General features: G+C 44.5%; 1 non-coding gene and 3 pseudogenes across 1 annotated transcript; all 4 read left to right on the top strand.

Annotated features, from left to right (window-relative positions):
- Positions 1 to 15,502: 15,502 nt before the first annotated feature.
- Positions 15,503 to 15,622, top strand: LOC141269023 (5S ribosomal RNA; annotated as a pseudogene).
- Positions 15,623 to 16,563: 941 nt separating this feature from the next.
- LOC141269039 (5S ribosomal RNA) lies at positions 16,564 to 16,682 on the top strand (annotated as a pseudogene).
- A 1,670-nt stretch (positions 16,683 to 18,352) lies between these two features.
- Positions 18,353 to 18,471, top strand: LOC141266284 (5S ribosomal RNA). The gene has a single exon (XR_012320330.1). It is a non-coding gene; the product is annotated as a 5S ribosomal RNA (ribosomal RNA).
- Positions 18,472 to 24,176: 5,705 nt separating this feature from the next.
- Positions 24,177 to 24,296, top strand: LOC141268032 (5S ribosomal RNA; annotated as a pseudogene).
- Positions 24,297 to 26,219: the final 1,923 nt, after the last annotated feature.

Raw genomic sequence — 26,219 nt, forward strand, 5'->3', positions numbered from 1 at the left:
GGTTCTGTGTGGAAGATTTTAAAGCAGTCAGTGACGCATAAGGCTGGCAATGATGGGCATTGTGGGCAATAGTAGCGGGTATCACGCCTCATTGCTCTCTTAGTACATACACAACATCTTTTCTGGGGGTTCCTTCTTGTTTCCGTTGCTGGAATAAGTGCAATAAAATGTCGCTAAGTGAGTCTTTTCACATCCTCAGATTCTAATGGATGAGCGGGGCTAACACTTTGAAAGACAAGATTTTCAATTACCTTTTCTTGATAATCAAGAAAAGGATCTGAATTTCCTGCTTTTTTGTACAACACAAAAGAATTGTATGTGGCCACCTGAAACAAATAAATAACCAACTTTTTATACCAGGTATAGGACTTTCTTGATACCTGGTATGGCTGTAGAACCTGGTCTGCAAGGTCCACACCCCCCATGTGTTTCTTGTAGTCAATGACTGACACAGGTTTTTGCTTCGGAGTGGTGGATCCTAGTTCTACAGTGGCCCTTGTGGCATCTGTGTGGATCGAGCTGAGGACAAAAATATCCCTCTTATCCCTATATTTCAGGGCAAGCAGATCTCCGTTGCGTACAGTCCCTGACTGCCCCTTTTGAAACTTTTGGTTGACCAATGGTTGTGGAAACCCTAGACGGTTTTTACGGATGGTCCCACAAGCCCCGATGTTGTGTTCAACCAGACTTTTAAATAGGGGTATGCTGGTGTAATAATTGTCCACATATAGATTGTAGCCTTTTTGAAAAAATGGACTTATCAGCTCCCAAACAATTTTTCCAGATGTCCCCAGATAAGTAGGGCATCCTGGTGGGTTTAGTTGGCTATCTTTCCCCTCATATATGCGAAAAGCGGATGTGTATCCGGTTGAACTTTCGCACATTTTATAGAGCTTTATTCCAAACCTTGCCCTTTTAGATGGGATAAATTGCTTGAGGTGCAGTCTTCCTTTGAATTTTACAAGGGACTCGTCTATAGAAATATTTTGTGTTGGGGTGTAGAGGCTTAAGAATTTTTCTGACAAATTTTCAATGATGGGTCTAATTTTATATAACCTGTCATGTTCTGGGGCATTTCTGGGCAGACATTGACTATTGTCGTTAAAATGCCAAAACCGCATGAGCATTTCATAATGGGTCCTAGGCAGAATGACTGAAAACATAGGGGTGGCTTGAACAGGGTGGTTGGACCAGTAGGATCGAATGCTCGGTTTTTCAACAAGCCCCATGGCAAATGTAAGTCCTAAAAATTTTTTTATTTCCGGGACATTAGTTGGTGTCCATAAATTTGCCCTAGCATAGTAAGATCGGGGATTCTGGCTTATGAATTGGGACGCGTATAAATTTGTTTGCACGGCAATATGCTCTAGCAAGCTGTCTGTAAAAAACAAATTAAAAAAATGAATTGGTCCAAAATCTTCCACCTCCACATTTGTACCAGGAATGGCATTGAAATCAGGGCTGAATGGAGCAGCCGAATCTGAAGCCTCCCATCTGGGAAATGCTAGATCATGTGGCAACGCCCCTTGTACACTGGCGTGCGCCAATTCACTAGTAGCAGGGACAGCGCTTGTACTGGGCAGTGTTCCCTGATTTGGAGACGTTTCTCCAGTAGCGCTATTTGCCCCTATTGCTGTACTGGTCCTTGGGCTTGAGGATGGAACAGAATCATTGCTCATTTCTGGGCTCTCAGTGTCGCCGCTACTAAAGCCCTCAAAATCCATATCTCCATCTGAGATTGCGCTGTCATCAGTGTCAGAACACAGCAGGGCATACACCTCCTCTGCGGTATAAGTCTGACGGGCCATTTTATTTTTATATTTTTTGACTGGACTGAACGGACCGGACTGAAAGGACGGGACCGGACTGGACTGACCGGACTGATCTGACAGGACTGACTGACTGATGTGACAGGACTGACTGACTGATCTGACAGGACTGACTTACTGACAGATCTGACAGGACTGACTGACTGACAGATCTTACTGACTGACAGATCTGACAGGACTGACTGACTGACAGATCTGACAGGACTGACAGATCTGACAGGACTGACTGACTGACAGATCTGACTGACTGACAGATCTGACAGGACTGACTGACTGACAGATCTGACAGGACTGACTGACTGACAGATCTGACAGGACTGACTGACTGACAGATCTGACAGGACTGACTGACTGACAGATCTGACAGGACTGACTGACAGATCTGACAGGACTGACTGACTGACAGATCTGACAGGACTGACAGGACTGACTGACAGATCTGACAGGACTGACTGACAGATCTGACAGGACTGACTGACTGACAGATCTGACAGGACTGACAGATCTGACTGACAGATCTGACAGGACTGACAGATCTGACTGGACTGATCTGACAGGACTGACTGATCTGACAGACTCACTAACCCTAACTCTTACTTTCTTTTTTATTTTATTTTTTTTTTTACTTTCACAGTGGCAAGGCTGACAGCTCTTGTCACACTGTTTCTCCTCTGCTCTCTCACTGAGATCGGAGGAGAAACTGCATTTATCAGGCAGATCGCCCGGGAAAGTTTGTTGCTAAAACAAACTTCCCTGGTGATGTCTCTGATTGGCTGGTGTGACGCTGACATCATCGAGACCTGAGCCAATCAGGTCTCGATGATGTCAGAGGTCACAGCACCGGGATCCCCGCCGCTGACAGGTATGTGGGGGGTCCCGATCGCCGACCACCGGCTGTCCCTATCTTTTAAATGCCGCGATCGCTATGGATCGCGGCATATAGAAGATAGGAACAGGTTAACATCATGGGGACCTGATCCAATCAGGTCCCCATGATGCCACATGTCAGAGCTATCGCTCTGAACCAGTACCGCAGCGCTAGCAGGACCCTGGGGGTCCTGAGCGCTGCGGGAAAAACCACTGTTTTTAAACGTCGGCGCTGCACAGAGCCCAGGCAGCGCCGACGTTTATGTACAGTGGGCGGTCCTGAACCGGTTAATACTAGGCTCCTTTTCACCAGGACCAGCGTCTCCCGCGTGGCTGGAGGCAATCACCGGTAACCCTAAGCAGAAGACCTTTGCAGACAACATGACCCTCCCCCCTGAAGAGCAGCTCAAAGTCACTGGCAACCATCTCACCCTCTTCCTTCATTCACCCCTGGACGTATCGCTCCGCCCCCAAGTTACGGGTCCAGCGTGCTCTTTCTGTCACATTACCGCGATGAAGGGTTTAGCCTTCAGCAGCAAGTGAGAGGCATGTCTCTGCCTACGGCCACACCACCCTGAACACGCCTGATCTCATCTGATCTCGGAAGCTAAGCAGGGTAGGGCCTGGTTAGTACTTGGATGGGAGACTGTAAAATAATACTCTTCCTGTATTATCTTTTTTTTCTGAGGACTTCTCAAAGTATCAATATCACGATATTCTTATAAAAAAATGTATCTATTTATTCTTGGATTGTCCATTAAAAAGAATCAGATTGCAGCAGGTACATACAATAATTAGTTATAAAGTAATTGTCCATTTGTCCATAATTAGCTTAATTGTTTAATTGCTGAGATTCACCCATCTTTCCTTGGATCCTGGCTGGTAAATCATGTCTTTGTCCAGCATGTGTCCAGGCCTACATGTCATCTGCTTCTCAGCATGAAGATTCTGTGTCTTGTGGGGTGGGCAGAGCAAGAGAGCCCCCCCTTTCTGTACCATGGGCTTTTATAGCCAGTCGTATGGACACCTGTTCTACATATGGTAGTGAACCAAAAATACACACACAAATAGCGCATGTCATCTAGACACGATGGCTGAGGCATAGAACTCAGAAAAATGATTATCGATTAACATTCCAAATGAATTTCCATAATTAACCATTTAACATTTCCCCCTTTTTGAGAATAAAAGGACTTTAACTGAAAATTCCTGCTTTATATAGCACCATAACCAGTACTCAGTCCTTTATATACAGGACACATATGCCAGGTATTACCTGTTCACCAGCTTTCATTGAAGCGTTGCAGGTGATAAGAAACCACTGGAACGTGATGAAACTTGAACACAACACAGTACATATAGGATCATCATCCTCTGCCATCCTGGTGATAAGTGGTGTGAATTGTATTGTATGTAATGGACACAGTCTATTATAACACTCAGCATTCACATCTGTTACCTTCTGAGACGTCCGGATATCAGTTGCTTCTTCTTGTAACTTTTGAGAATCTCTTTGATTTATAAAAATTAAAAGTCTTTATTAAGATAGAATTCATAATTGCGATGTCTTGATTGAAGTCTTCATTCCCTAATCTGATACCAAATCTGGCAGTTTTTCCTAACCTATAATATCACAGCGTACCATAGCAATCAGTAATATCCATCTAATTATTATCAAAATATTAAAATAAATTATGTTTGGAATAATAAACAATAATAGATAATAATTCATTATCAATCAAGTTCTCCATATGATAGAACATTTTTATGTCATAGGTGTAATTACCTTTTCCAACCAATAGGTGTCAGTGTATTTTGAAAAAACAAGTTTTTATATCTTTATTAAACCAATAATATCAAAGAATGTATATGTAGTGCCGGCGTCCCTGCCCTCTGCTAGGCAGGGACGCTGTTCCCCTCACCTCTCTGCTCCGTGCCCGGCGTCCTCCTCCCGCTCTGCTGGCAGCGCGCGCTCCTTCCTGGCCACTGTGCTTAGGGTGCGCGCGCTCTCCCTCCCTCTTAAAGGGGCCGCGCGCGCCGTCCTAAGGAGTCCCCGGCCAATGGCCGGAGGACTTCACCATATATAAGGCACCTCCTCCAAAATGGAGGTGCCCGAGCAATGTTGTTGCACTGTTCACCACTCTGCTTCAGCCCTCAGGTCCCGTTGCCAGTTACCTGCCAGATACCTGCCAGATTCCTGCCAGCTTGCTGTCTTATTCCTGCCTGATATTCTGCTACCTGCCTGCTAGCCTGAGGTCTGACGGTCTGCCTTACAACTCCTGTCAGTCTGTCTAAGGACCAGCTTGCCCGCTCACCTGGGAGCGCACATCAACTACCTGCCTGCTTGCCTGAGGTCCGACGGTCTGCCTTCCAACTCTTGTCAGTCTGTCTATGGACCAGCTTGCCCGCTCACCTGGGAGCGCACATCTGCTACCTGCCTGCTAGCCTACCTGGAGGCCCCGCCGTCACGTGCTGTGACCACCTGCCTGTCCAGTGACTCCTGCCCGCTCACCTGGGAGCGCTCATCTGCCGCCTGTCTGTTGGTCTTCCTGGAGGCTCCGCCGTCACATGCTGTGACCACCCGTTTATCCAGAGACTCTCGCCTGCTCACCTGGGAGCTCACGTCTACCATCAGCCGCCACAGGTCGTACCAACCCTTTACCCAGAGACTGCCCCGGTCACTTGCCGTGACCATCTGCCCGTTCATCCAGAGACTGCCCCGGTCACTTGCCGTGACCTCCTGCCCGTTCTTCCAGAGACTGTCCCGGTCACCTGCTGTGACTGCCTGCCTGGTCGCCACCCGCTCCCTTACAAGGACCCATTACAGTTTGCTCGGGCCATGGAACCCGGTGGCACCCAAGCTCCCTCGCTCTCGGACCTGTGTCATGTACTGTCCCGTCAGAGGTCCCAACAGGAGTCCATCCTGGGTCACCTGCGGAATGTCAATTCTCACCTGGACACTGACTGCTCCGCCAGTAACCTCCGCCATTGCCATGACTCGCAATCCGGCAGCTCCGCTGCCCACTAATACCATGGTTTCCTACCCCGGACCCCGGCTTTCTGCACCTCCTCGCTTCGGAGGCGACTCCGCCCAGGCTCGGGGCTTCATAAATCAGTGCACCCTGCACTTTGAACTCCTGTCCCACCAGTTTAACTCCGACCGGGCCAAAATTGCCTTCATCATGTCCCATCTCACCGGGGAGGCCCTGGCCTGGCTAAATCCTCTATGGGAGAGAGGAGACCCCCTGGTGTCCGACTTGCCTGCCTTTCTCACGGCTTTCCGGAAAGTCTTCGACGAACCCGGACGGAAGACCTCATCCGCATCATCACTGCTACGCCTCCGTCAGGGAAGTCTCACCGTGGGCCAATATGCCATACGGTTCCGTACCCTTGCCTCGGAGCTGGCCTGGGATAACGACGCTCTGGTATCCGTCTTCTGGGAGGGTCTGTCCGGCCGTATTAAAGATGAACTTGCCGGTCGGGACATTCCTACCACTCTCGATGACCTAATAACTCTTGCCACCCGGATTGACCTACGGCTCCTGGAGCGTGCCAAAGAGGTCACCCGTGAGAGGAGGTTTCCACGTCTAGCTCCTACTTTTCAGAAACCCGTCACTCCCTCCGTCTCTCCCCAGCTACACTCTCCTGAGCCTATGCAGGTCGACCAGACCAAGATGGTCAAAACCCGTCAGGACTTACGCCGTGCCGAGGGGAACTGCTTCTACTGTGGCAGTAAGGAGCACCGGATCCGTGCCTGCCCGGAGAGGTCGGGAAATGCCTGTGTCTAGGTTCGCTCAGAGAGGTCGACCTAGACAAGAATAAATCCTCTCCATCTCTGCTGCTGTCAGTCTCAATCGTCTGCGGGGAGAACCGTTATTTCGAACTAGCCCAACTTGACTCTGGAGCAGCCGGGAATCTTATTTCACAGTCCCTGGTAGAGAAATACCGCATCCCCACCAAACCTCTGGCTGTACCCTTGTCTGTTGCTGCCGTGGATGGGGGTCTCTTACCACGCCCCATCCAACTCATCACCGAATCCATTACTCTGCAGGTGGGAATGCTGCATTCTGAGAGTATCTCCTTTCATGTTCTGCCTGGACTCTCTCACGCCCTCTTGCTAGGTCTACCTTGGCTCCAGAGACATGCACCCGTGCTTAACTGGCAGACCGGAGAAGTCCTTCGCTGGGGACAGGACTGCCATAAGACCTGTCTGGTTCCCGTCCATCCCGTCAGTCCTTCTCCTACCCCAGCTAATCTACCTGGACTTCCGATTCCTTATTGGTCTTATGCTGATGTCTTTAATAAAAAGGAGGCAGAGACACTACCCCCTCATAGACCATACGACTGCCCTATCGACCTGTTACCCGGTACTACTCCTCCCCGTGGGCGCATTTATCCATTATCCGCTGCTGAGACCCGGTCGATGTCCGAATATATTGAGGAGAATCTGGCCAGGGGATTCATCCGGAAATCTACCTCCCCGGCGGGAGCAGGCTTCTTTTTCGTCAAAAAGAAGGACGGCTCTCTCCGTCCCTGTATAGACTATAGAGGCCTTAACCAGATCACGGTGAAGAATAAGTAAGCCCCTTCCGCTCATTCCGGAGTTATTTGATCGTCTGAGGGGGGCTAGAATCTTCACCAAACTGGACCTCCGTGGGGCGTACAACCTGGTTCGTATCCGTCAGGGGGATGAATGGAAGACGGCATTCAACACCCGGGACGGCCACTATGAATATCTGGTAATGCCCTTTGGTCTCTGTAACGCTCCTGCCGTCTTTCAAGAGTTGGTCAATGACATCTTTCGGGACCTTCTCTACTCCTGCGTAGTGGTGTACCTGGACGACATCTTGGTCTTCTCTCCGGATCTCCAGACTCACCGGAGTGACGTTCGTCAGGTCCTGCTCAGGCTCAGGCAGAATCACCTCTTCGCTAAATACGAGAAGTGCCTCTTTGAGCAGACCTCGCTTCCGTTTTTGGGCTACATTATTTCTCAGACCGGCCTACGAATGGATCCAGAGAAACTGTCTGCCATCGAGAAATGGCCTCAACCGGAGGGGTTGAAGGCCATTCAGCGGTTCCTGGGCTTCGCCAACTACTACCGCCTCTTCATACCGCACTTCTCTTCCCGGACTGCCCCAATTTCCGCGCTCACCCGTAAGGGTACTAATCCCAAAGAGTGGCCGCCCGAAGCAGAGGAGGCCTTTCTTTCCTTAAAACAGGCCTTCTCTTCCGCCCCGGTGCTGCATCGCCCGGACGGCAACAAGCAGTTCTTCCTGGAAGTTGACGCCTCCTCCTCTGGAGCCGGAGCGGTACTTACTCAAAAATCATCTTCCGGGAGGATGGTAACTTGCGACTTCTTCTCTAAACTCTTCTCCTCCTCAGAGCGCAATTATTCCATAGGAGACCGAGAGTTATTGGCCATCAAACTGGCATTGGAGGAGTGGCATTACCTGCTCGAGGGGGCTCTTCACCCGGTAATAATTTACACTGACCACAAGAACTTGGCTTATCTCCAGCATGCCCAGAGACTTAACCCGCGCCAAGCCCGGTGGTCCTTGTTTTTTGCTCGCTTTGATTTTGTTCTTCATTTTCGCCCGGCTGACAAAAACGTCAAGGCGGACGCCTTGTCTCGATCCTTTCTGGTGTCTGATCTCGAGGAAGATCCGAAACACATCATCGATCCCGCCAGAGTAATGCAGGTGGCTCCCGTGAGTCTAAATCGTCTCCCTCCCGGAAAGACGTTCGTATCAGTACCTGATCGGGAGAAGATCCTTCACTGGGGTCACTCGTCTAAACTGGCTGGCCACGCCGGCCAGAAAAAGACCCTCCAGCTTATTACCCGGCACTACTGGTGGCCTACCCTGCACAAGGACGTAATAGACTTTGTTTCTGACTGTGTGTCCTGCGCCCGCAACAAGGTTCCGAGACATCTGCCAGCCGGTCGCCTCCTTCCGCTTTCTGTACCTGCTGCCCCCTGGCAGCATATAGCAATGGACTTTATAACTGACCTCCCAGTCTCTGCCGGTTGTACGGTCATTTGGGTGGTCGCTGACCGCTTCTCCAAGATGGCTCATTTCGTTCCCCTGCCAGGCCTCCCGTCTGCACCCGAGCTAGCTAAAGACTTTATTCATCACATCTTCCGTCTTCATGGCCTGCCCCTCCACATCGTGTCGGATCGTTGGGTACAGTTCACCTCACGCTTCTGGAGAGCCACTTGTAAACTGCTAGACGTCACACTGGACTTCTCTTCCGCTTACCACCCACAGTCCAATGGTCAAGTGGAGCGGATCAATCAGAACCTGACCAGTTACCTCCGGCACTTCGTTAATGCCCATCATTCAGACTGGGTGGATCTCCTACCATGGGCCGAGTTCTCTTATAACAATCACGAGAGCGAATCCTCCTCCAAATCCCCGTTTTTTGTAGTCTTCGGTCAGCATCCTCGGATTTCTTTTCCTGTCTCCACCTCTGTGGACAACCCGGCTGCGGAATCTCTCGTTAGCAAATTTTCCTCCATTTGGGAGAGTACCCGATCCGCACTCCTTCAGTCGTCCGAACGGATGAAAAGATACACTGACAAAAAACGCCTGGATCCTCCACAATTTCATCCTGGAGATAAAGTCTGGCTCTCATCTAAATATGTCCGACTCAAGATACCTTCTTACAAGTTAGGGCCTCGGTTCATCGGCCCTCTGGAGGTCATCAGTCAGATCAACCCGGTGGCCTATAAATTGAAACTCCTGGCCAACTTATGGATCCCTAACTCCTTCCATGTATCTCTCCTCAAACCTGTGGTACTTAACTCTTTTTCCAAGTCTACAGGTACGCCTCCTGCTCCGGTTTCTGCTGAGGACGAGTTTGAGGTAGAGAACATTCTTGCCACCAAAAGGGTAAGAGGAAAGACCTTTTTTCTAGTAGATTGGAAGGGGTTTGGTCCTGAGGAGAGAACGTGGGAGCTCCGGGAGAACATCCATGCCCCGCTCATCCTTGCTAAATTTCTGTCTGGCCTAAAAAAGGGGGGGCCTAAAGAGGGGGTACTGTAGTGCCGGCGTCCCTGAACTCTGCTAGGCAGGGACGCTGTTCCCCTCACCTCTCTGCTCCGTGCCCGGCGTCCTCATCCCGCTCTGCTGGCAGCGCGCGCTCCTTCCCGGCCACTGTGCTTAGGGCGCGCGCGCTCTCCCTCCCTCTTAAAGGGGCCGCGCGCGCCGTCCTAAGGAGTCCCCGGCCAATGGCCGGAGGACTTCACCATATATAAGGCACCTCCTCCAAAATGGAGGTGCCCGAGCAATGTTGTTGCACTGTTCACCACTCTGCTTCAGCCCTCAGGTCCCGTTGCCAGTTACCTGCCAGATACCTGCCAGATTCCTGCCAGCTTGCTGTCTTATTCCTGCCTGATATTCTGCTACCTGCCTGCTAGCCTGAGGTCCGACGGTCTGCCTTACAACTCCTGTCAGTCTGTCTAAGGACCAGCTTGCCCGCTCACCTGGGAGCACACATCTGCTACCTGCCTGCTAGCCTACCTGAAGGCCCCGCCGTCACGTGCTGTGACCACCTGCCTGTCCAGTGACTCCTGCCCGCTCACCTGGGAGCGCTCATCTGCCGCCTGTCTGTTGGTCTTCCTGGAGGCTCCGCCGTCACATGCTGTGACCACCCGTTTATCCAGAGACTCTCGCCTGCTCACCTGGGAGCTCACGTCTACCATCAGCCGCCACAGGTCATACCAACCCTTTACCCAGAGACTGCCCCGGTCACTTGCCGTGACCATCTGCCCGTTCACCCAGAGACTGCCCCGGTCACTTGCCGTGACCATCTGCCCGTTCATCCAGAGACTGCCCCGGTCACTTGCCGTGACCTCCTGCCCGTTCTTCCAGAGACTGTCCCGGTCACCTGCTGTGACTGCCTGCCTGGTCGCCACCCGCTCCCTTACAAGGACCGCCCCCTTGTATAGTATCTCAGAGGTTCCGCCTCCCAGACCCGTTACAGTATACTCCTGAACCAAAATGAATAAATATATGAATGTATGAATGAATGAATGAATGAATGAATAAATGAAAAAATGAATGAATGAATTGTTGTGTTTACTCAGAAAATGTAAACATTTTTTTCCTTAGCAATATATATTTAATGAAGCAATACTCTTGTATTAGACATTACTTTATTAAATATTAATGTGTTTTCTCAATTGAGATATTGAACTCAAATAAAATCAAATGAGAATTAAAAAATGAAAAAATAGAAAAATAAGAAGTATAAAGTAAGAATAAAATTTTAAAAATGAAAAATAAAATTAAGAGTAAAAATAAGAATAAAAATAAGGCCTTTAAATTTTAATGACAAATGCAGAGTAATTATATTCTCCATAAAAAATACCCTTATAGCTCCATTATCTGGATGATTTCATATTTGTCATAACCTTGTACCACCAAAAAATATTAAATTATGCAACTTTGCATGTAATACCCTTCTTAATTATACCATAGTACCTTATTATTATTTCTTCTTTATTAAAATGTGTGGAAAATAAGTATTGATCAAAAGTGATTATGTAATCAGGATCAAAAACACATTTTCCCCCTTAATACCAAAAATATTATTTTATAAAATTTATGTATATATCAGAACCCAATTAAAAATAATTATTCTTCTAGAAATATTGTGCATAAATTTCATATTGATGAGTAGCATAGATTTGACTAAAGAGAGGTGTGTACCTATTTAGGTAACCATTAAAAATAATATTATAGTTATTCAAGAATATTATCATGTGGAAAATTATTCTAAATATAAATTTGCTTTGTAAACCATTTTGATGTGTGGTTGCCCTTATCCACTATTAGTTAAATCAAGAAATAATAATTATTAAAGAAATATAGAAATATATATATGTAGATAATACCTAATTATGTATTATAATTTCCTCAGAATTAAATATATTTTTGTACCTTCACATAAAGAAACATTTTTTTTTTTTAAACATACAAACATACGAGGCCTCTGTCACATCAATCACACTTAGCAGCTGCTGATTTACTCATCTGTCACCTTCACTCTGACATTCACAGATCTGTTCAACTCAAACATTCCACATATGAAGTTTTAGATATATATATATTTAACCCAAAATTGTTGCATCCCAATTTATTAATGCGCATTGCCATATTAATTGAATATCTTTATATTTCTTTGAATATTCCCCAAGTACATATTATATAATATGAGAGTAAGTCACTGGAATTTCAGACACTTGAAAAAACTCTTGTCTTAGATTCTTTTTTCACTGGCTGCCCGGTCTTAAGTTACATCAGTTGAAAATAGAATGAATGGGATCCTATACTATTAGCTCAAAGTTCAAAGGCCGCAGCTGTCACACGTCATGCTGTAAAGCTTCTTTAATTTGCACGAACACTTCATGCACAGAAAATATTAGCAACACAAAAGAATTAATAAGTATTACATATATATTATAGTTCAACTAGATATATTGTTATTATTTTAAAATGTTATACACATAAAATCATGCAATTTTTTCACTTCCTGTGTGAATAAAGAAATAAATCCATTTTAGAGTTCTTTGATCAAATCCTGCTTTGGAATGAAAACTCTAAGGAAATATAAGAAAATAAAATTAAATATTAAATTCATACAGAAACAGAATTCTTTAAATATCTTATACATATATTGGTTGGTTCTAATGTAATTCAAAATATTGCTACTTAAAGTTATATATATGAAATTCTAATTTATTAAATAATATGTATATATATATATATTTTATAAAAGTATATATAAATACAATTATACGCAATCTCTACTTAGACAAGTGTATATATATATATATATATACATATATATATATATGAACTATTAGAAACTATGTAACTACAATTTTACTGTATAAGATTATAAATAAATATTGAGACATTGTATTACATTTTGATACAACATTATAATTACAGTTTTTCCTTAGCCACTCCCTAAACCAAATCTTCTGTCTCTCTCAAATATCTCCAGAAATGCCCTATTTAGGAAAGACATTTTTCTATCCTTCAAAACCTCAGAGAACTGCCTGTTCTTCTGTCCACATTCCATGACGTCACAGTGAGTTGGTCGTCTCACCTGTCTCTGTCCATCAGTTTCAGCCATTTTCCTTTTTAGAGAATCAAAGTTCTGACTGAGAATTAACTCATTCTGTGGAGAGATGGATCTTTGCACTGGCTGATATGGCTTATAACATATATGAAATCTTCTGCGTATTTGATAGAGTTCACTATGGGGATGACTCAGTCTAGGAGAGTTTGATTTTGGCTTTTGGTAAGATTTTACCTTTCCTGGTTTTATAAGTTTAGCTTGATTTATTTTCTTTTCACGATTCTCATGTTTTCTAACAAAATCCAGCATCTGCGCACATTCAAATAATCAATTTTTTTGTGATGCCAAAACTTGGGAAACTGAATTTAGGAATTTGAATTTTTGTACAAAAGTTGTTATCATATGTTGTACTTTTCCATTTTTGATTAGAGCTTTGTACAACCGTTCAAATATGGACATGAATGTATATGTACATTCCTTCCTACCAATCCTTAGTTTCTGCAGATCTTCTATGTTGGGAAAATCCTTTGTGACACAATAAATCAAATATCTTAATCTGTCCGAATCATTTTCCCATCCATTAGGAGAGTTAGTTTCACAGGGCATTAAATGTAAACGTCTGGACAATGTCACAGGAATGCATATTTTAAATAATTGATTCCTCTCCTCATTGGATAAATCAAACTTATCAGAGAAGCTCTCAAATGTCTCTGAATTTCTACAGGCATGGATTTTGACATCATATTTTGGCATGATTTTGTATAATTTCAGCAAATTTTTCCTCATTTTAATTTGGAGTTGAGCCTGGGTAATTCCAGAATTCTATGATACTTTTAGTGGCTCTTTTACGTCCGTTCCTCCTATGTCACTCACGTCTCCTCCCACATCACCTAGTATGTCGGTTTCTCGTATGTCAGTTATGTCTCCTCCCATGTCACGTTTCTGTATGTCCGTCTGTTGGTCATACCCAAGGTCACCTTCAGTTACAGACACGTGTCTTACTTCTTGTTCATTTTCCACATTACAGTCAGAATCAGTATCACCGTCTGACACTTCTACACTATTTTCCTGCTTAGAAATCTCTAACACAAGACTATGAAAAAAATCTACCAAATGTAGAATATTTCTCAATTTCTGTTTGTCTCTATTTACCAATTTAGAAGTTAACTGTAAATTCTGCAATTCACATTCTTTGTATAAACTGAGCCACAAAACTTCTATGTCATCTCCTACATTAACTTTGAAATTAATATTACTTTGTTTAGCAAAAGAAGAAATTATATCCATATTTTGCTTACCTTAAGATTCCTTGGCTTCTCTTTATCAGCACGTCCTGTCTTCAGTTCGTCTGATTCTTTTCCTGTGTGATTCTGTTCCTTGTTAGTACCTCTGCTTCCTGTCTTTCCTCAGTCTGTAGGTCCTTTCTGCTTCTCGTGGCAAACTAGTGAATTTACTGACACGTGAACAACAGCTGTTCAGCTCGTCAGGACTCCCCCCTTGTTCACGGAAGAAATTCACTTACTTAATTTAAAAAAAAAAAAACAGGACTGGCAGGCTCACCATTGTAAAATAATAAATACTCTTCCTGTATTATTTTTTTCTACTGAGGACTTCTCAAAGTATCAATATCACGATATTCTTATAAAAAATGTATCTATTTATTCTTGGATTGTCCATTAAAAAGAATCAGATTGCAGCAGGTACATACAATAATTAGTTATAAAGTAATTGTCCATTTGTCCATAATTAGCTTAATTGTTGAGATTCACCCATCTTTCCTTGGATCCTGGCTGGTAAATCATGTCTTTGTCCAGCATGTGTCCAGGCCTACATGTCATCTGCTTCTCAGCATGAAGATTCTGTGTCTTGTGGGGTGGGCAGAGCAAGAGAGCCCCCCATTTCTGTACCATGGGCTTTTATAGCCAGTCGTATGGACACCTGTTCTACATATGGTAGTGAACCAAATATAACACACAAATAGCGCATGTCAACTAGACACGATGGCTGAGGCATGGAACTCAGAAAAATGATTATCGATTAACATTCCAAATGAATTTCCATAATTAACCATTTAACAGAGACCGCCTGGGAATGCCAGGTGCTGTTGGCTTTTGCTTTTAAATTCCTTCCACCAGCAGGGGGCACTCTCTTCTATGCCTTTTTTCCATTCCCTTTCACAAGTGCACACATTCATTCTCTTTTCTTTTCTTTTTCGCTATTTCATCTCTGCAAAATACCAGCATCCTTCTGATCACCGTGGGCCTCCAGCATTGTTGCTTCTTTACTTTTAATACTAGGCTCCTTTTCACCAGGACCAGCGTCTCCCGGGTGGCTGGAGGCAACCACCGGTAACCCCCAAGCAGAAGGCCTTTGCAGGCAACACGACCCTCCCCCCTGAAGAGCAGCTCAAAGTCACTGGCAACCATCTCACCCTCTTCCTTCATTCACCCCTGGACATCTTGCTCAGCCCCCAAGTTACGGGTCCAGCTTGCTTTTTCCGGCACATTACCGCGATGAAGGGTTTAGGGTGCAGGAGACCCTGGGCCGAGACATTTTTGAAGACACCTGATTCGGCGGGTGAATCACTGCTAAATAAACCACACCTGTAGGGACGGCACAGCCTTTGCATGGACCCTTTGGAGCCCGCCCCGTCACGGCCAGATTGCTCACCACCAAGCGATCCTGAGAAAGGCTGGCCGGGCGATGGATCAAGCAGCGTCTACTGGCCATACCACCTTGGATACGCCTCATCTTGTCTGATCTCGGAAGCAAAGCAGGGCTGGGCTCGGACAGTACTTGGATGGGAGACCTCCTGGGAACACCGGGTGCTGTAGACCATTTTGATGACGTTTTGCCCTACTGCCCAGCTCGGCTAGCATGGAACGGCGCCTTGCCGGACACCGACCTTAAGTAACTTAGATGATGGAAGCCCCAAGGCCTCTGAGCCAGTTGGCAGCTAAGTACGCTACCCCGCCACCTTCACGCACGCCTGACACCGAGCTCCTTGCCACGGCTAGGAGTGCTTATTGACTCCTCTGCTCGCCGTGTGAAAATGATGGCGTTAAAAGCACCCGGGGCCGTGAAGGGGCCAGGCTTTCAGCAGGTGCCCAGGGAAGGTTTTGGATGCCGGCCGCCTAGCGAGGTCCAGCAGAAGTAACATGTTTCTCTGCAAAGAAGCTTGTGTAACCAAGCCAGACGGCTGACAAAGAGCTAACCTCAGGGCAAGGAAGGCAAGGAAGGTGCGGAAGGAATTGGGGAGGGGGGGGTGATTCCTGCTAGGGCCCTGAAATCATAAAACAGGCAGGAGAGTCTGACGCATGGTGACGGAAAGGTTGTAGCTGCAGATAGGGGGTGTTGTCACGTGCGAGCACGTGTGCATGCTGGCTTGTGTGTGAGAGTGCGCTTCCTAGGTGTGGCGCGCTGCAGACAGTCAAAGGAATTGTTCCCTTTCATTAAAAGTTAATCCCCGGCTGCAGGCTATTAGAAAGCAACTAACCGCGCTCTACTCACCCTACCCGGGTCTACCGGTGAGTCTCGCCTCTGCTCCCGGCCTGTGGCATTGGCCGTGAAGCTGACGTTCCGTCGACAGCGCTGCAGCCGATCAGTGAGCTCAGTGGCTCTGAGTGGGGCGTTCTGTCTACAAGACCTTTTAAGGAAGCCAGCAAAAAAATTGAAGAGAAGGGAAAGCACAAAAGGACCTGGTCTTGCTGAGCACTGGAAAGGGCAGCCGGCAGCCAGACGTCAAAGTAGAAAAGCAGCAAGTGAGAGGCTTGTCTCTGCTTACAGCCACACCACCCTGAACACGCTCAATCTCGTCTGATCTTGGAAGCTAAGCATGGTTGAGCCTGGTTAATACCTGGATTGAAGACTGCCTGGGAATACCAGGTGCTGTAGGCTTTTGCTTTTTCCTTCCTTCCACCAGCAGGGGTCACTCTCTTATATGCCTTTTTTCCATTCCCTTTCACAAGTGCACACATTCATTCCCTTTTCTTTTTTTCATTTGCTTTCTCTCTTGCGCTCTTTCATCTCTGCAAAATACCAGCATCCTTCTGATCACCGTGGGCCTCCAGCATTGTTACTTCTTTACTTTTAATACTAGGCTCCTTTTCACCAGGACCAGCGTCTCCCGTGTGGCTGGAGGCAACAACCGGTAACCCCAAGCAGAAGACCTTTGCAGGCAACACAACCCTCCCCCCTGAAGAGCAGCTCAAAGTCACTGGCAACCATCTCACCCTCTTCCTTCATTCACCCCTGGACGTCTCGCTCCGCCCCCAAGTTACGGGTCCAGCTTGCTCTTTCTGTCACATTATCACGATGAAGGGTTTATCCTGCAGGAGACCCTGCGCCGAGACATTTTTGAAGACACCTGATGCGGCGGGTGAATCACTGCTAAACAAACCACACCTGTAGGGACGGCACAGACTTTGCATGGACCCTTCGGAGCCCGCCCCGTCACGGCCAGATTGCTCGCCATCAAGCGATCCTCAGAAAGGCTAGCCGGGCGATGGATCGAGCAGCGCAAACTGGCCATACCACCTTGGATACGCCCGATCTCGTCTGATCTCGGAAGAAAAGCAGGGCTGAGCTCAGATTGTACTTGGATCGGAGACCTCCTGGGAACACCGGGTGCTGTAGATCATTTTGATGACGTTTTGCCCTACTGCCCAGCTCGGCTAGCATGGAACGGCGCCTTGCCGGACACCGACCTTAAGTAACTTAGATGATGGAAGCCCCAAGGCCTCTGAGCCAGTTGGCAGCTAAGTACGCTACCACCCAGGCCTGACACCGAGCTCCTTGCCACGGCTAGGAGTGCTTATTGACTCCGCAGCTCGCCGTGTGGAAATGATGGCGTTAAAAGCACCCGGGGCCGTGAAGGGGCCAGGCTTTCAGCAGGTGCCCAGGGAAGGTTTTGGATGCCGGCCGCCTAGCGAGGGCCAGCAGAAGCAACATGTTTCTCTTCAAAGAAGCTTGTGTAACCAAGCCAGACGGCTGACAAAGAGCTAACCTCAGTGCAAGGAAGGCAAGGAAGGTGCAGAAGGAATTGGGGAGGGGGGGTGATTCCTGCTAGGGCCCTGAAATCATAAAACAGGCAGGAGAGTCTGACGCATGGTGACGGAGAGGTTGTAGGGGCAGATAGGGGTTGTTGTCACGTGCGAGCACGTGTGTATGCTGGCTTGTGTGTGAGAGTGCGCTTCCTAGGTGTGGCGCGTTGCAGACAGTCAAAGGGATTGTTCCCTTTCATTAAAAGTTAATCCCCGGCTGCAGGCTATTAGAAAGCAACTAACCGCGCTCTACTCACCCTACCCGGGTCTACCGGTGAGTCTCGCCTCTGCTCCCGGCCTGTGGCATTGGCCGTGAAGCTGACGTTCCGTCGACAGCGCTGCAGCCGATTAGTGAGCTCAGCGGCTCTGAGTGGGGCCTTCTGTCTACAAGACCTTTTAAGGAAGCCAGCAAAAAAATTGAAGAGAATGGAAAGCACAAAAGGACCTGGTCTTGCTGAGCACTGGAAAGGGCAGCCGGTAGCCAGACGTCAAAGTAGAAAAGCAGCAAGTGAGAGTCTTGTCTCTGCCTACGGCCACACCACCCTGAACATACCCAATCTCGTTTGATCTTGGAAGCCAAGCAGGGTTGGGCCCGGTTAGTACTTGGATGGGAGACCGCCTGGGAATACCAGGTGCTGTAGACTTTCGCTTTTTCCTTCCTTCCACCAGCAGGGGGCACTCTCTTCTATGCCTTTTTTCCATTCCCTTTCACAAGTGCACAAATTCATTCTCTTTTCTTTTTTTCATTTGCTTTCTCTCTTGCGCTATTTCATCTCTGCAAAATACCAGCATCCTTCTGATCACCGTGGGCCTCCAGCATTGTTGCTTCTTTACTTTTAATACTAGGCTCCTTTTCACCAGGACCAGCGTCTCCCGCGTGGCTGGAGGCAACCACCGGTAACCCCAAGCAGAAGACCTTTGAAGGCAACACGACCCTCCCCCCTGAAGAGCAGCTCAAAGTCACTGGCAACCATCTCACCCTCTTCCTTCATTCACCCCTGGACGTCTCGCTCCGCCCCCAAGTTACGGGTCCAGCTTGCTCTTTCTGTCACATTACCGCGATGAAGGGTTTAGCCTGCAGGAGACCCTGCGCCGAGCCATTTTTGAAGACACCTGATGCGACGGGTGAATCACTGCTAAACAAACCACACCTGTAGGGACGGCACAGACTTTGCATGGACCCTTCGGAGCCCGCCCCGTCACGGCCAGATTGCTCGCCACCAAGCGATCCTGAGAAAGGCTGGCCGGGCGATGGATCGTGCAGCTTCTACTGGCCATACCACGTTGGATACGCCCGATCTCATCTGATAATATCACAGCGTATCATAGCAATCAGTAATATCCATCTAATTATTATCAAAATATTAAAATAAATTATGTTTGGAATAATAAGCAATAATAGATAATAATTCATTATCAATCAAGTTCTCCATATGATAGAACATTTTTATGTCATAGGTGTAATTACCTTTTCCAACTCATAGGTGTCAGTGTATTTTGAAAAAACAAGTTTTTATATCTTTATTAAACCAATAATATCAAAGAATGTATACTCCTGAACCAAAATGAATAAATATATGAGTGTATGAATGAATGAATGAATGAATAAATGAATGAATGAATTGTTGTGTTTACTCAGAAAATGTAAACATTTTTTTCCTTAGCAATATATATTTAATGAAGCAATACTCTTGTATTAGACATTACCTTATTAAATATTAATGTGTTTTCTCAATTGAGATATTGAACTCAAATAAAATCAAATGAGGATTAAAAAATGAAAAAATAGAAAAATAAGAAGTATAAAGTAAGAATAAAATTTAAAAAATGAAAAATAAAATTAAGAGTAAAAATAAGAATAAAAATAAAAATAAGGCCTTTAAATTTTAATGACAAATGCAGAGTAATTATATTCTCCATAAAAAATACCCTTATATCTCCATTATCTGGATGATTTCATATTTGTCATAACCTTGTACCACCAAAAAATATTAAATTATGCAACTTTGCATGTAATACCCTTCTTAATTATACCATAGTACATTATTATTATTTCTTCTCTATTAAAATGTGTGGAAAATAAGTATTGATCAAAAGTGATTATGTAATCAGGATCAAAAACACATTTTCCCCCTTAATACCAAAAATATTATTTTATAAAATTTATGTATATATCAGAACCAAATTAAAAATAATTATTCTTCTAGAAATATTGTGCATAAATTTCATATCGATGAGTAGCATAGATTTGACTAAAGAGAGGTGTGTACCTATTTAGGTAACCATTAAAAATAATATTATAGTTATTCAAGAACATTATCATGTGGAAAATTATTCTAAATATAAATTTGCTTTGTAAACCATTTTGATGTGTGGTTGCCCTTATCCACTACTAGTTAAATCAAGAAATAATAATTATTAAAGAAATATAGAAATATATATATGTAGATAATACCTAATTATGTATTATAATTTCCTCAGAATCAAATATATTTTTGTACCTTTACATAAAGAAACATTTTTTTTTTTTAAACATACAAACATACGAGGCCTCTGTCACATCAATCACACTTAGCAGCTGCTGATTTACTCATCTGTCACCTTCACTCTGACATTCACAGATCTGTTCAACTCAAACATTCCACATATGAAGTTTTAGATATATATATATATATTTAACCCAAAATTGTTGTATCCCAATTTATTAATGTGCATTGCCATATCATTTGAATATCTTTATATTTCTTTGAATATTCCCCAAGTACATATTATATAATATGAGAGTAAGTCACTGGAATTTCAGACACTTGAAAAAACTTGTCTTAGATTATTTTTTCACTGGCTTCCCGGTCTTAAGTTACATCAGTTGAAAATAGAATGAATGGGATACTATACTATTAGCTCAAAGTTCAAAGGCCGCAGCTGTCACACGTCATGCTGTAAAGCTACTTTAATTTGCACGAACACTTCATGCACAGAAAATATTAGCAACACAAAAGAATTAATAAGTATTACATATATATTATAGTTCAACTAGATATATTGTTATTATTTTAAAATGTTATACACATAAAATCATGCAATTTTTTCACTTCCTGTGTGAATAAAGAAATAAATCCATTTTAGATTTCTTTGATCAAATCCTGCTTTGGAATGAAAACTCTAAGGAAATATAAGAAAATAAAATTAAATATCAAATTCATACAGAAACAGAATTATTTAAATATCTTATACATATATTGGTTGGTTCTAATGGAAATCAAAATATTGCTACTTAAATTTATAAATATGAAGTTCTAATTTATTAATAAATATATATATATATATATTTTATAAACGTATATATAAATACAATTATACGCAATCTCTACTTAGACAAGTGTATATATATATATATATATATATATATATATATGAACTATTAGAAACTATGTAACTACAATTTTACTGTATGAGATTATAAATAAATATTGAGACATTGTATTACATTTTGATACAACATTATATTTACAGTTTTTCCTTAGCCACTCCCTAAACCAAATCTTCTGTCTCTCTCAAATATCTCCAGGAACGCCCTATTTAGGAAAGACATTTTTCTATCCTTCAAAACCTCAGAGAACTGCCTGTTCTTCTGTCCACATTCCATGACGTCACTGTGAGTTGGTCGTCTCACCTGTCTCTGTCCATCAGTTTCAGCCATTTTCCTTTTTAGAGAATCACAGTTCTGACTGAGAATTAACTCATTCTGTGGAGAGATGGATCTTTGCACTGGCTGATATGGCTTATAACATATATGAAATCTTCTGCGTATTTGATAGAGTTCACTATGGGGATGACTCAGTCTAGGAGAGTTTGATATTGGCTTTTGGTAAGATTTTACCTTTCCTGGTTTTATAAATTTAGCTTGATTTATTTTCTTTTCACGATTCTCATGTTTTCTAACAAAATCCAGCATCTGCGCACATTCAATTAATGAATTTTTTTGTGATGCCATAACTTGGGAAACTGAATTTAGGAATTTGAATTTTTGTACAAAAGTTGTTATCATATGTTGTACTTTTCCATTTTTGATGAGAGCATTGTACAACCGTTCAAATATGGACATGAATGTATATGTACATTCCTTCCTACCAATCCTTAGTTTCTGCAGATCTTCTATGTTGGGAAAATCCTTTGTGACACAATAAATCAAATATCTTAATCTGTCCGAATCATTTTCCCATCCATTAGGAGAGTCATTTTCACAGGGCATTAAATGTAAATATCTGGACAATGTCACAGGAATCCATATTTTAAATAATTGATTCCTCTCCTCATTGGATAAATCAAACTTATCAGAGAAGCTCTCAAAAGGATTTTGACATGGATTTTGGCATGATTTTGTATAATTTCAGCAAATTTTTCCTCATTTTAATTTGGAGTTGCGCCTGGGTAATTCCAGAATTCTCTGATATTTTTAGTGGCTCTTGTACGTCCTTTCCTGCTATGTCACTCACGTCTCCTCCCACATCACCTAGTATGTCGGTTTCTCGTATGTCAGTCATGTCTCCTCCCATGTCAGGTTTCTGTATGTCCATCTCTTGGTCAGACCCAAGGTCACCTTCAGTTACAGACACGTGTCTTACTTCTTGTTCATTTTCCACATTACAGTCAGAATCAGTATCACCGTCTGACACTTCTACACTATTTTCCTGCTTAGAAATCTCTAACACAAGACTATGAAAAAAATCTACCAAATGTAGAATATTTCTCAATTTCTGTTTGTCTCTATTTACCAATTTAGAAGTTAACTGTAAATTCTGCAATTCACATTCTTTGTATAAACTGAGCCACAAAACTTCTATGTCATCTCCTACATTAACTTTGAAATTAATATTACTTTGTTTAGCAAAAGAAGAAATTATATCCATATTTTGCTTACCTTAAGATTCCTTGGCTTCTCTTTATCAGCACGTCCTGTCTTCAGTTCGTCTGATTCTTTTCCTGTGTGATTCTGCTCCTTGTTAGTACCTCTGCTTCCTGTCTTTCCTCAGTCTGTAGGTCCTTTCTGCTTCCCGTGACAAACTAGTGAATTTACTGACACGTGAACAACAGCTGTTCAGCTCGTCAGGACTCCCTCCTTGTTCACGGAAGAAATTCACTTACTTAATATAAAAAAAAAAAAAACAGGACTGGCTGGCTCACCATTGTAAAATAATACTCTTCCTGTATTATTTTTTTCTACTGAGGACTTCTCAAAGTATCAATATCATGATATTCTTATAAAAAATGTATCTATTTATTCTTGGATTGTCCATTAAAAAGAATCAGATTGCAGCAGGTACATACAATAATTAGTTATAAAGTAATTGTCCATTTGTCCATAATTTGCTTAATTGTTGAGATTCACCCATCTTTCCTTGGATCCTGGCTGGTAAATCATGTCTTTGTCCAGCATGTGTCCAGGCCTACATGTCATCTGCTTCTCAGCATGAAGATTCTTTGTCCTGTGGGGTGGGCAGAGCAAGAGAGCCCCCCCTTTCTGTACCATGGGCTTTTATAGCCAGTCGTATGGACACCTGTTCTACATATGGTAGTGAACCAAAAATACACACACAAATAGCGCATGTCAACTAGACACGATGGCTGAGGCATAGAACTCAGAAAAATGATTATCGATTAACATTCCATGAATTTTCATAATTAACCATTTAACAGAGACCGCCTGGGAATGCCAGGTGCTGTAGGCTTTTGCTTTTTCCTTCCCTCCACCAGCAGGGGGCACTCTCTTCTATGCCTTTTTTCCATTCCCTTTCACAAGTGCACACATTCATTCTCTTTTCTTTTTTTCATTTGCTTTCTCTCTTGCGCTATTTCATCTCTGCAAAATACCAGCATCCTTCTGATCACCGTGGGCCTCCAGCATTGTTGCTTCTTTACTTTTAATACTAGGCTCCTTTTCACCAGGACCAGCGTCTCCCGGGTGGCTGGAGGCAACCACCGGTAACCCCAAGCAGAAGGCCTTTGCAGGCAACACGACCCTCCCCCCTGAAGAGCAGCTCAAAGTCACTGGCAACCATCTCACCCTCTTCCTTCATTCACCCCTGGACGTCTCGCTCAGCCCCCAAGTTACGGGTCCAGCTTGCTCTTTCTGTCACATTACCGAGATGAAGGGTTTAGCATGCAGGAGACCCTGCGCCGAGCCATTTTTGAAGACACCTGATGCGGCGGGTGAATCACTGCTAAATAAACCACACCTGTAAGGACGGCACAGACTTTGCATGGACCCTTCGGAGCCCGCCCCGTCACGGCCAAATTGACGCCACCAAGCGATCCTGAGAAAGGCTGGCCGGGCGATGGATCGAGCAGCGTCTACTGGCCATTCCACCTTGGATACGCCTGATCTTGTCTGATCTCGGAAGCAAAGCAGGGCTGGGCTTGGACAGTACTTGGATGGGAGACCTCCTGGGAACACCGGGTGCTGTAGACCATTTTGATGACATTTTGCCCAGCTCGGCTAGCATGGAACGGCGCCTTGCCGGACACCGACCTTAAGTAACTTAGATGATGGAAGCCCCAAGGCCTCTGAGCTAGTTGGCAGCTAAGTCCGCTACCCCGCCGCTCTTCACGCAGGCCTGACACCGAGCTCCTTGCCACGGCTAGGAGTGCTTATTGACTCCGCAGCTCGCTGTGTGGAAATGATGGCGTTAAATGCGCTCGGGGCCGTGAAGGGGCCAGGCTTTCAGCAGGTGCCCAGGGAAGGTTTTGGATGCCGGTCGCCTAGCGAGGGCCAGCAGAAGTAACATGTTTCTCTGCAAAGAAGCTTGTGTAACCAAGCCAGACGGCTGACAAAGAGCTAACCTCAGTGCAAGGAAGGCAAGGAAGGTGCGGAAGGAATTGGGGAGGGTTGGGGGTGATTCCTGCTAGGGCCCTGAAATCATAAAACAGGCAGGAGAGTCTGACGCATGGTGACGGAGAGGTTGTAGGGGCAGATAGGGGGTGTTGTCACGTGCGAGCACGTGTGCATGCTGGCTTGTGTGTGAGATTGCGCTTCCTAGATGTGGCGCGCTACAGACAGTAAAAGGGATTGTTCCCTTTCATTAAAAGTTAATCCCCGGCTGCAGCCTATTAGAAAGCAACTAACCGCGCTCTACTCACCCTACCCGGGTCTACCGGTGAGTCTCGCCTCTGCTCCCGGCCTGTGGCATTGGCCGTGAAGCTGACGTTCCGTCGACAGCGCTGCAGCCGATCAGTGAGCTCAGCGGCTCTGAGTGGGGCGTTGTGTCTACAAGACCTTTTAAGGAAGCCAGCAAAAAAATTGAAGAGAAGGGAAAGCACAAAAGGACCTGGTCTTGGTGAGCACTGGAAAGGGCAGCCGGCAGCCAGACGTCAAAGTAGAAAAGCAGCAAGTGAGAGGCTTGTCTTTGCCTATGGCCACACCACCCTGAACACGCCCGATCTCATTTGATCTCGGAAGCTAAGCAGGGTCAGGCCTGGTTAGTACTTGGATGGGAGACTGTAAAATAATACTCTTCCTGTATTATTTTTTTTCTACTGAGGACTTCTCAAAGTATCAATATTACGATATTCTTATAAAAAAATGTATCTATTTATTCTTGGATTGTCCATTAAAAAGAATCAGATTGCAGCAGGTACATACAATAATTAGTTATAAAGTAATTGTCCATTTGTCCATAATTAGCTTAATTGTTGAGATTCACCCATCTTTCCTTGGATCCTGGCTGGTAAATCATCTTTTTGTCCAGCATGTGTCCAGGCCTACATGTCATCTGCTTCTCAGCATGAAGATTCTGTGTCTTGTGGGGTGGGCAGAGCAAGAGAGCCCCCCCTTTCTGTACCATGGGCTTTTATAGCCAGTCGTATGCACACCTGTTCTACATATGGTAGTGAACCAAAAATACACACACAAATAGCGCATGTCAACTAGACACGATGGCTGAGGCATGGAACTCAGAAAAATGAATATCGATTAACATTCCAAATGAATTTCCATAATTAACCATTTAACATTTCCCCCTTTTTTGAGAATAAAAGGACTTTAACTTCTCAAAAGAAGATACATTCATCATTCATTTTTTCTTTCCTTCTTCCTTGGCAATATCATTAAATTTCTATAATAATAATAATAGTAATAATAGTATCAATATCGGATTATTGTTATATAATGATGTGAATTCATGTTATGGTAAGCCGTGACTAATATTCATTTAATATGTATAATTATACTTCCCTATATCTAAATTGAAGCAATCGCCGGTTCAATCGTCATCATCTGATGTCATCGGGTCGTCGTCTCGTCTTCTTCTTGGTTCTTTTATAACACAGTCTTTAGATGAAAACTCCTTTGAAATAAATTACAGCATGTAGATATTGTACAGTCCATAATTGTGTT

Source organism: Phyllobates terribilis, unplaced genomic scaffold (genome assembly GCF_046119375.1).
Source record: "Phyllobates terribilis strain yellow unplaced genomic scaffold, ASM4611937v1 Scaffold_4__5_contigs__length_816908805, whole genome shotgun sequence".
Lineage (NCBI taxonomy): Eukaryota > Metazoa > Chordata > Amphibia > Anura > Dendrobatidae > Phyllobates > Phyllobates terribilis.